Source organism: Mycetomoellerius zeteki, unplaced genomic scaffold, assembly GCF_001594055.1.
Source record: "Mycetomoellerius zeteki isolate Tzet28-1 unplaced genomic scaffold, Tzet1.0 scaffold105, whole genome shotgun sequence".
NCBI lineage: Eukaryota > Metazoa > Arthropoda > Insecta > Hymenoptera > Formicidae > Mycetomoellerius > Mycetomoellerius zeteki.
The window spans coordinates 485807-498555 of record NW_017255965.1 but is presented as its reverse complement, the minus strand read 5'-3'; the positions used below and the strand labels follow the sequence as shown (position 1 = coordinate 498555).

Genomic DNA, 12749 nt, shown 5'->3' with positions numbered 1-12749 from the left:
TTCTTTCTCCCCCTTCCTCTCTTCCCCTTTATTCCCTACAGATAGTAGAGGGGTTGTTTGTGTCGTTAATTTCCAACCCCGTTTGCCTCGGTCGCGTCCCGACGCGGAGCAGGAAGTCTGGCTCGAACCAGTAATAATCAGGACGTGATAAAGGGTGACTCGTCGACTCTCCAGGTTTATTGCGCGCTCCAGGGCGAGCGAATAAAACGCGTTTAAACCACATCGTGGGTGCAAAAGGGTTCATGCGATAATCACCGAGAGTTACGATACGGATGATCTGACGTAGTTTCTCCGATAAAATCTCGGCTTTACGATAAAAGCGTTAAGTGGGTGGGCGAGTTTCTGATGGGAGTGGTGTCAAAGAACTTAGCTGCTTTGTAGCAATCAATAGCTCAGCGAGATGTTCAAATAATTATGGAATTATGAAACAAATTGGAAAATTATATTTCTATTTAAAAAGGCATGCGATCGATTAACGTTAAATTGATAAGGAAATAAATTTAGAGTTTTGTTAGAGGATCAGAGTACAGTGCTCGTTGGATAAATTAGGTTGTCTATTAGGAGTAATGCGTTTTTTTTCCTGCTTGGAAAATCCGACAGGCGAAATTTCCGTTTGTTTCAATATTTCACGCCGTTTTTCTGCTCGCTTGCAAATGGTAAACAAGATGTAGCAGCAGAGAGAGTTGGAAACTATCTCCCAATTCCGTTCCGTTCACTTAACGAATTAACGTTTAATTCCAATTAGCGAGTACATCAGTGTTGTTACATTGGGACACTTCGCTAGTCCCGCGAGAATTTCACAATTTGTATGGCAACGCTTTATAGGATTTGTCCGTTTAATTTGATTTGTCTCTTCTGAATTGTCTCTACAGCCGCGTCATTTGTTTGCTCGCGCCGCGTTGCCGGATAAACTTTTGTATCTTCTAATTATGTCCTGCTCGTCTCCCTTTCTCGTTTAAAGTTTTCAACGCGCGGTATTATCTTTTTGCGATAAATGTGAAATTGTACCGCAATTTGTCTTGTATTAACCTACTTTCATGTAAGGCAATTGTTCCGTTGATCGCTACGTCATTATCCAATTCGCGTGTTTGCGATAAGGCGAGCCACAATACTACTTCCTATTCAACGAACAGATTTGGGGATTATATATATATATATATATATATATCGCTAAGTTGATTTGCGGAGATCATTTTGATACAATTTCGTTACATAGCAACTGACCATTTAGTTATATTTCATTTTTACTCATAGCAAACATCTATGAATACTGCAATAAAATGGAATTGAGATTGAATTTATAAAACTATATGTTCTTTCTTATATCTTGCGTGAAGCAACGTTGTTAGAGAGAGTAGTTTATTGTTTTTTTCCTGTACTATATACATCCAGTACTCAGTAGATTACACTGTACATTCGTCTTTTTATATTTAGCAAATAATAAATTGCATGAACAGATGGGAAAGATATAAAAATCGCTTTGAATTTAAAAACCTGTTTTCTCAGAAATGCTCTAATTCAATTCACTATAAGAGTACCTGCATACAAAAATATCAAAAAAGCATAAAATTAGATTTATTTTTATCTGACAATCCGTTAATGATTTTTGATATGATCTTAATATGATTGGTTTCGCTGAATCGGATGTGACTATTTAAGAATGCAGCTAACGATTTTTTTGATGAATAAAGAAATGAATTTTTCATATCTCTGAGTGCCGCGCATCCGGCTGCGCGTTACTCTGATGTGCAGCGTGAGACTACGAATTGTAATGCAAGTGACAATATGTGCAATGTGTGCGCTGTACATACTTTGCGACTGCACACCGTGGTCTTGTACGACACGCGGTACCGTAGCGTTGCAAACGGTGGGGAACCAGCTGCACATAAACGTCTCTGCGAACAGTCTCGCATTAGAGGACAGGCGGCACTTGTTCAAACGTTGTCACATGTGGAAACGTAATGAAAGCACGTGTCATCGTTCAGAGCTCGACGTCATTATGCCTTGAGGACCTAACGATATTTCAACATGAATTTCTTCACGCGTTTGATACGAAATAAAGGATTAATACTAATCTTGTAAACGTAAAATTGCTAATCTGTATCTTTTGACATCGATAAGATTCATCGTTTTCTATTTACACGGTTGCACATGTGGAAAGAAAGATTTTGCGAAAGTATCTATAATAAAAAAATTAACTAGATAGAAATTAACCAGATCTGAAAATAATTTTGTTATGGACTTTGTACAATGGCTACGTTTACACCATGCATTGCATTTAGGCCACGGGCTATACAATAGATGTCCTTGTTTCTCCTGTATATTAAACAAAGACACCTATCGTATAAGTCGCGGACTAAGCGCACGGTGTAAACGTAGCCAATAAGCCATTACCTAAGCTTCAAGTCTTAAGTCGTAAAAAATTCATCACAGTCGAATATGAGAAAAATAATCGACTCTAATTGGTCACATTGGTCAGATTGATTTTTTAAAGCTTAAAACTTAAAGCTTAAATAACGGCTTATTGAAGAAAGCCCATTGAACTTATTAAAATAATTACGTAGGAATCTTAAGTATGATGAGTAATGCTGTAAAAAGTTTTGATATGCTAGCAAACAGTTTCACCGTCTTACAATTATTTTGATAGTCTAACAAAATTATTTTCAGATCTGTTAAATTTTTAGATACTTTAGCAGAACCTCTTCTTTCCATGCAGACGGGGCAATATCTGGCGCATGTGCTTCTTCGAAGAATTTTATACTTCAAGCTTACTTTTTAAACTCGAAGTACCTTCGATGCACGGCGGACGACATTCTTAGCGAAACTCTCTGCAGATATCCTAAGAATCTTATTTTGTTACACATCCTACGCGTTACCATCGTTCATCGTTTCTGCACGTACGCTCGCACTCGTCACGCAGCGTCTTTCGACTTCGTGCTTCTAGAGTCAACTTCCCACAATCTTCGGTGAGGATCCGCGACCTGTTACATTATTCCGGTTCTTAAGAGCTCCATTATGGACAAAAGAAAATATTATAATATTTCACGAATACATCTGTATTTATGACGAATGTTTTATGCGCTTTAAGGGCTTACGAATCCATCAACCTACGAAAATAGTATATATTTTCCATGATAAATTCACAAGGGGAAAGAAACATATAATTTTCTTAACATACATATTTCAAACCTCTTCGTGAAAAACCGTGTCAGAAAATCCAATATTTATCTTCTACCTTCTCTTTATAAATCTTCAGGAATCTATAACTGAACCTTCACTGAAGACAAAAGCAGGATAAATGCTATTTTGAAACAAAATTCTAGCTAAGTGCTGATGATTGTACTGGAGAAGACGGCTCTTACTTTCATAGTTTTTCTCTTATTCATTCTTTATTCCTAGCGTTTCAACTAAGAATAATATTCTCTTTCATGTTTTTAGAATCAAAAGTAACGATGAGACATACTTTCAGTCGACGATTTGCAGGAACTTTAGAACCGAAATATCGCAAATATGCGTAACTTCACATGCCGTTCAAGATGGGAAGGAGCTCGAAAACCGGATCGGGCTGCTTTGTTACGTCCTTTATGAAGTTCCGGTGGCGGTGATGGTCTCGTAACCATATGGTAGTTACTTTTCACTTAATGCAGAGGCGGAGGCGAGTTTTCGCGCAGTTTACGCCGCCTCCGTGAATTACGAGAGCAATTTTCACATTCGCTCCGCGGTCGCGCGCATGCAAAACTGCGAACTCATAAAATCATTTATCGCTCGGTTCGCAATGCTCGCGCAACAAATTAGATTGTTTGTCAGGCTCGTTTCATCAGTATGCCAATTTTTCTTGCCTGTTATTTTTTCTTCTTTAGTTTTTTACATACCTCGGGAATGCGGCCGTTTTTTTTTGTCTGCGGGAAGACGTTCTCTCGTTTTCTTCCTCTTTTTCCGGTATGGCCGACCGGAGCGTGTTACGTGAGGCAGCACGAGATAGGTTCGTTTAATCGTTCAGTCTCTCGAGGCCGATTTCGATCGCGAGTCGCCTTACTCTCTCTCTTTCTCTCTCAAACAGTACAGCTCCCGTCGACCTTAACGAGTTTTTCCCATTCGGCATCGGTCGGGCGACTTTTGCTTCCTTTCTCACGGTCCGCCGGTCAGCCTTCTCTCGTTAGCTTAGAGATATTTTGTCTGATGAACTCTTGCGGTTCAAGCGGAAAGTTCGGTCTCTCTATCCATTGTTTCGATCGTTGGCCGCTTATAAGAAGAAAACATTCGACTTTGATCATGCAAAAATGTTTAACAGATTGTCTGTTCAATAAATTTTAAATGCTTGTCGTGTATGTCAGAATTTTTATGAGCATACGATGATAAAATATTGTATAATTTAATTAAAAATAAAGTTAATAATCATCAATGCGCTTTTTATATAATTATCTAGCATATTTATGTAATTCAAAATTTTATAGTAGATAGTATTTATTTTTCACAAGCATTTTAAAAAAATTTCGACAGCGTCCATCACCAATAGCAATCAATCTTTTAAGGGGATGAAATAGTACTTTATTTATTTATGTTGTTTATGTTTACAAAATTCTTTTATTTCTTGTCAAATAGTGATGATTTTTTATAGCGAATTCGATTGGATGCACTTAGTGCACACTGGTGCACATTAAAACCATCGTACACAAATTGACATAAAGATATATGTTTATTATAAACATGGAAACCGGTTAAACTATGAAATACTCAATACACTTTATCATGCTGTTAGGTAAAGTATGTATTTTATAATTCAAAATATTTACATTTTAGTTTTACATTCACAAACAACTTTAATATGCACCAGTGCGCACTAATGCGTCCAATCAAATTCGCTATTAATTAATCGTTACCACCAGGGTTTTAACCCTTAAATACAACACGGTAGGGAAGATCGGGGTCTCATTGGCACAGTTTTCACACATTTTGGCATTAGATTTTTTTAAACAATTAACTATTATGATTAAAATACATTAATGTGATAGAGAGAACTTTTCTGTACATTTTCATACTAATAATTGTTCTATACACTTTACTTTTTTTGCAATAAATGAAATACGAACATGCTGCATTATAGTTAATTTGCCTCAATATGTGGGATAAATTGGTATATCACAGTATAAATTGCCTTTGTGATAAATTCTATATTAAATTAACAAAAAAACGTAATAGAAAAGTAATAGAAATAAAAATTAGAGAATAGTATATGTACTTCTTAGTAAAAATTGTACTTTTCAAAGTTATTTTGTAATCATCAAACAGCAAAATGTTGTTACAGAAAAACAAATATAAATTATTTTAGTTCTACCTTATTTTAATATAGAAATATTATATTAAATATTATATAAAGTGTTTTGTCAGAGTTAAATTGTAAATGAATGTTCACACGTGCGGTACAATAACGTATCGATATCAATCTAACCTTTTCTTATGATATGAGGCAAGTACCCCATCTCTACATACGTCTGATTTTGACTATTTTATTATAATAAAATACTATTGTTATTCAAAAAACGTGTTGTATACTAATAAACATTTTTCTTTTAACTAATAATCACTTAGATTTGTTTTCTCAAGCCGAAGGACTAGTGTCTAATATGAAACTAACTAGTAACTAATATGAAATTACGAAATGATCAAAAATTTACTTGCCTGTGTGTGCTCTTGAATTAGATTTTTTCCTTTTTCTATTGTAATACTTGTTTAATTTAAGTGAAACTTAGAGAGTAGTACCTATGTTATAAAAGAGATATTTTGCAGTAACTTTTCCATTGTTTCTTTTGCCACAAATACAAAAACGGAACGCAATGCAAACTTACCTCTTGTACCCGGTCTGCCCTATGTAACAAATGAACAATTCACTATGTATGGCTCACCCAATTCTATTTCTTACAATTTTCAAATGATAATAAAAATATTGTAAAAATTTTTTCAATCAAAACGTTAGATATGTATTAAGAAATATATTCGATATTAAGCAAATGTACACATGTATTCTTATTAATAAATAAATTATAAGGAATGAAAAAAGATTGGAAAAGCATTGGGAAAAGAAAGCCGAGTATGCCAAAAAGACGTTTTAGGGCAGAGCCTTCCTCGGCGCGGCGTGCGTTTTACGTTATGAAATCCTTCTTCCTTCTTAGATTTCTGACCTACAGAGGCGGATCACAGTATCATAGTATGGTACTGTGATCTACCTTTTGAGGTAAAGGGTATTACTCTCAACGTAAAAGGCACGCCATGTCCGAGTTAGAAGGCTATGTTTTAGGATATCGAATAAATAAACGATAGAACAGAGGCGGATCACAGTATCATAGTATGTGTTACTGTGATCTGTCTTTTGAAGTAAAGGGTATTATTCTCAACGTAAAAGGCATGCCGTGTCCGAGTTGGAAGGCTGTTTTAGGGTATCGAATAAGTAAACGATATAACTTTGTGAGATATGCGAACAATCTAGTCGTGACTCGTCAAAGAATCTCATGCGAAACCGTTATCTCACGGTGAACAGGTCGCTCACGCCGTTCAGGTAATGCCCTAGTATTTCCGTATCAGCTATTGATTCTTCATTCAGACAGGCGTTATTCCTCCTCGGCGAATTAGCATAATGCTGCCGCGGGCCTTGCATATTCATCCCGCCGTACATTCAGGTTGCCCGTGCTCCATCGCATCGTATCGTATTATACGTAGAAAGTAGATCGTTCGATAAAGTCGCTTAATTTCGGGGTACCTCGTGACGTTTTAGCCTCGGCTCTCACCACGGAAAAAATTGTCTTGACGAGCGATAATATCGCGCGAACGCGAGTGCGCGCGCTTGCTTTCGCATGTCGCCCAGGGCGACAGCTGTCTTGTCGCGGAGCGCTTGATATTGCAAAATGTATCCTATATCGGGATGGATAATATATTAAGCCGTCTCGCTCGTTAGCCCGTCGAACTACGTTAGCCCGTTCGGTTTCTCGCGCTCGTGGAACTCAGTATCCGCTCCTCTGTAATTGAATATCGATCCCTTGCCGATATCGATCGCATCGACGAGCACGACGTCGCGATTTATTAAATATCTAAACTGACTTAACTATCATTTTGAGCGCGATTGAGAGGAAGCGCGCTTCTCGCGCTATATCGTGGATCTCGTATTACCTTGAAGGCTATCCTCAGGCGATATCGTCTACTCCTCGTGACTCGCACTGATAACGACATTGTGATATACAACTGCAAGTTATAGGCTAATGCGCGTCGAACTTCGCCTTCAAATATGTTAATGCGATCATTCTTCAGTGGTATAGTTGATCGGCACTCTTGGTTTTTGTATGGCTGCGTTAAGCAGAAAAAGGAACTTTGCAAGTGTAGTTGTGAAATTTTTTTTTTTTAATATGATTGCTCTTGCTCTTAGTTTTTTATTAGATATATATATGTATAAAGAGAATCATATATATGTATTAAAGAATCTTATACAATAGATAAAAAGCTGCTTTTTATGTTGATTGCAGCAATGCAATGCAGTCACTACTATTGCCGAAGTTGTGTGGGATGCCGCAGCGTATGTAACATTCCATAGAACATCCGAAAAACAAGCGATTTCTCATATAAAAAGAAATCGAAGATGTATAATAAAAGTTGTCCACATATCAGATTTTGTTTAACATTAGCTTTTATTACATAACTTCGTGATATTTTTATATATCAGATACACTTTTTTCGATAATAGGTTTGAGATTTAATGCTAGAAATATCTTTCTAATTTAGAAGATATATATTTATTATAATATTTAGTATTTTTATTTCGTATTAAAGACGAGAACAAACAGATTGTTGGAGAGAAACTTGTGTGTTACTAATTAACGGTACAGATTTGGAGGATTATTTAGAGATTATTAGCGTTTAATAACGTTTAATAACGTTTAATAACGATTATTTAGTAATAGTTTCATGGCGATCAATAGTTTATAATCTCCTCATACGCTTATACGGTGTGCCACTTTAAGGAAGATAACATGTAACATGTAACTATAATTACTCGAATGCAGATTGTATCTAATTTTGGCTGCGAAATTCAATGTTCTCTGATCTTACCGGATGGCTTTAGATACGAGAACTCCGAAATTATGCTGCAAAAGCGAAACTTTAGCAGAGAAGGAAATGTCCATTGCGCGTAAGATCTGTCGCTGCATAGCTTAAGTCATAATATTGTCCTCGGGAGTGAGGAAAACGCGGAATGTGGTATAATGTGAATACGCCACACGGTAGCTGCATTCTCCGACTCTGATCTGCAACAATTTATACCCCGGTGCAACAGTAAATCTCCTCCCCCCCTTTATTTTTTTACAGCCTTTATTCTCAAATTGTCGGATTAAAATTAACTCGCAGTCTACATAGGACAAAGTCCTATTTCGTATTACGCAGAAATCGTAGTTTATAAAATTGTAGTTTATAAAATTGAAATTGTACAAAAGAAAGTTAAGTGGAAAAAGGATAAAAAAAGTAAGGAGTCTTCGTGAATTAATTTACGTTTTATTGAAATTGCAGTTTATAAAATTGATCGTAATGCAATATTTGTGTGGGCTAAATGAATGAACACATACAAAGTGAAATATCTCGAAAGTCTTCAAAATATGGAAAGAATGCAAAGAACGCATCTTTCCTTTTTTCCCCTCTCTATCTTCTGATCCGTATTTACATTCTCCAGATTCCATTTTGCTGCTTCAACGTGCCGACGTTCATTGATAAGAATTCAATCGTCGGATATTATCAATCATCGTCATTACTTTTTTGCCAGAAGGATGCACACCAGATTTATTATTGTCTCTAGAGACAACGAGATAACGGAAAGAACGGAAGCTAACAAGGTGGAAGCGCGGCAAACACGAAGGGGACTCGAAATAATCAGTAAAAAGAGACGAGATCGAGAATCACGGAAAAGTTCATGAAAGAACCAGTTCTCGTGGAACGAGTCGGATAAGAGCGCAATCCAATGTCTATCGCATTAATATGATTTAAAGCGATAATTATACCGCGCGTAGCAATCTGGATGCCGTGCACGGTGCAACACGGCACGTTTTCTTCGAATTCCTGAAACCACGCTAATTAACAACAGGCACTCCAGATATTTCCTTTAGAACTTTCCCGTATACTCTGTATGCCTCTTAGAATGTTTTGCCGTCCATATTTGCAACTGGCAATGGAAAAAGACACGAGAGAATCGATATTTTCACTCTAATTAAATCAATGCGATATTTTAAAACAAAAAATATTTTCAATTAATATTTAACATTATTTAATATCACGGTTATTGTCGATTTGTAGATTAATAAAAGTATCTCATATTTTAATTTTAAGGTAATAATTCTTGTCATCATTTTAATTTTGAAGTAATAATTCTCGTCAACGTTTTAATTTTAAAATAATAACTTCCATCAATGTTTTAATTTTGAAGTAATAATTCTCGTCAATGTTTTAATTTTACAGTAATAATTCTCGTAATTATCGATTAATTAAATAACGTTAAATTAAAAAGATCTGTTGTAATTTCTCCTGTGTTATTTTGTATGCCAATACACATTGAACAGTTGCAATGCGCGCAGGCTTAACGTATTTGTATGCCCAGAATGTACGATGGCGTCAATGCGAAACGTGTGAGATACAAATCTACATAGGAGCTATCGATTATGTAGCTGCCATTTATCGTTAACAGCCAGATTTGTCTATGTCAATCGGTGTTACGATGTACCAAGCACTGTCAACCGGACCCGTTACGCGAGTGATTTATGAAGGGTACGACAGACATTACGCGAGCGCCTTTAACTGCTAATACGGGGTGTGGCCGCTCTCTTATTATGCAACTTGTCGACCTAAGTGATAGACTGCATTTCGCGTTGCACCTTTCCATCAGGAAGTGCAGGTGCCACATGGATTTGGCATTCACCGTTAACGCATCAAATTGCGGTTCTTTCTTTTGGTTTATAACAGTCCTAAAAAGTAATTAGTGGGATAAAGATGTTGTCTCTGTTAAACTACAATTCAAACTCAGGCTAATAGCAAATTTCATTGAACGCATTAGTACATATTAAAGTCGTTGTATACTGATCTCGTCTGAGTGTAAATGAAAATATCTCGAATGATAAAATGTCCAGTACGTATTTTACAGCACGATAAACTGTATTGAGGATTTCGCAGTTTAATGTACCTATATTTATATTAAACATATATTATTACGTTGATATGTGTACGACAGTTTTGTACACTACTTCGTATTGGTGCGTCCAAGCTAATTCACTATAACACAGTTTTTGTCTATATTTTTTAAGAAATCGACAACGTTCATTAGGATTACAATAGATATACATTACTAAATAGAAATGACTTATATATGCGTCATAGAAATAATTAAAAGCGCGAATTGTATTTCCGAATTTGTTAATGAATACAGTCTGAGAGAGAAAATGATATAATTAATTATACGACTGATTATTTATTATGACACATACATTTTGTATGCATAACAAATTGTATGTGTAATAAATTCTTATATTTATTTATATGCTTTACGTTTTATTTATTGTTTATAATATTTATAATATTATGGAATGGAACTGATAATCATGTTACATTACACCTCGTTATCAACAAACAGTGTATTTTACAACAGTAATATATTAAATTGACATAGATAAATGTTAATGTGACTTAACGTCAACTGCGACGGATTTATTGCAATGTTCGCATAATCGGTTGATGATCTGGGTGATCGATCAGACTGACAATTGTAATTAATTTCTATTCATGTCACATTGGCGGTCACGCGATGCATTGAAAATTATCACATAATATGTAATAATATGTAAATTTACACATGAAATGTGGATTTCGCCATCCGCTCGAAAGCGAATATTATTTCCTACATTTCCGAAATTCTCAAACATACATGTATCTATATTTTCATCACGATGTCTTGACTCGCACATACATATCAAATATTATTATTTCATAGTATAGGTACATCATAATGTTTTACAATACACTTTTTACAATGTGCATTGCAATTTTTCCTAATGTAATTAATGTAATAAGAAATGCACTTGTAATAGTCCACCAGTTTTCATGTTTGTTATATTGTTGTTATTCTAACTTTTCACAAATTATAAAAAGGCATATATTTTTTATACATGAGTTATAATGAGTTATATAAGTGTAGGTATTTTAAAATTTTGTGAGCGTATTTGTGGATTAAAAAAAAGGACAATTGTTTCTATAATGAACATTAAGTCACAAAGTCGTGCTCAAATATATGAAAAATAATATATGGAGGACACTTTGAGCATTTCTTATAAATACAAAGTATTTATTTGAAATTTTTAAGTAAAGTTATTATTTCATACTATCCATTATTTTGACAACAAAAGATTTGCGACTTATCGATGTTCGTTGGAAAATTTATTTTTCCTTTTTATCTACAAACACGCTTACAACATTTTAAAATATATTTATGACTCGTCCTGTATAATTTATACAGCAATACTTTTTTCGCACTTCAGGTCGCGTGTTCATAATTAGACATATCTATGAAAATATAGAAAAATTTCAAGTGCAAAATTTAGGACGACGCAAAATGTCTCTTGCCGCATTAGCTGACGTTTGACATTCGCGTTTCGTTTGTAAAAAAAAAAGATGGAAAAAGCAGCCACATGAGAAACGTGGTTTCGACAATGTGCGTCACAACATTGTGCGTCTGTCGAAAGGATTATATTTGTGCTGATGTAACATATTTATTGATACGAATACATATTCATTCATCAATACGCCTGATGCGCCTGATATTCGCTCCGACGAGCGTTGCCTATCGGCACGCGCGGCGATTCGAGAACCAGGCTTTTAAAATCCCGGTGATTAATATTTTGCTCCGAAGCGACCGAATGGCGGGGATGTGTACGCACACACGGATGAGAATATCTATTTTCCATCGTGTCGGTATCAATCGGAGGCCTGAATTCGCGGTCGATCCCTACAACCACAATATGTTTCAGCGAGATTCAATCAACAGGCCGTAAATTCTCTCTGTTTCTACGCTTCAGTAACAACCGTCGTTAACGAGAACGGAAGACGCGTTCGCGTTAAACATAGCTGTGTGATTTCATCGCTTCGACAAATAAATTTTGTTGTATTAAGTAGCTGTGCGTTTAAAGGGTTATTCACTTTCTCGATATAGGATTTTATATTATATCTGTGAAATATTGCATATCGAAGTAAAATCGATCTTTTGGTAATCAATCCAAGTGTTATCTTGTTTTCTTCATTTCTTTTATACACCCTTATACATACACATATTCACTGTAGGGGAGAGTTGCGTACTGGTCGCCTAAATCGTACCTCATTAATATTTTATATTATTAATTAATATAGGCAATATTTAGTAACAATAATATAAAATATATGAGAAATTAGTAATATAGACAAAAATATAATAGCCTATTATATTTTTTTATGAATGTCTTGTTTTATGAATGTTAGCGGCGTTTTAAGCAAGGTACATCTGATATTAATTTTTAATCAACTTATGTAGTTGAGAACAACGCGATTATCCAATTTTATTATAAATTTTTATATTTTTATAAAAGAAGATTTATTGTAGAATGTTTTACATTCACTGTATATACATATTTGCAACTATTGTAAAGATTAAATCGATATTTTTACAAAATCCATCAAATTTCCTAAATCGTACCATCAAAAGA

The 12749-nt window shown here is 35.2% G+C and overlaps 1 protein-coding gene across 6 annotated transcripts in view; it reads left to right on the top strand.

Annotated features, from left to right (window-relative positions):
* Positions 1-12749, top strand: part of LOC108722033 (ras-related protein Rab-37) — a 107079-nt gene that overhangs the window by 60374 nt on the left and 33956 nt on the right. The gene's annotated exons all lie outside the window — the stretch shown is intronic.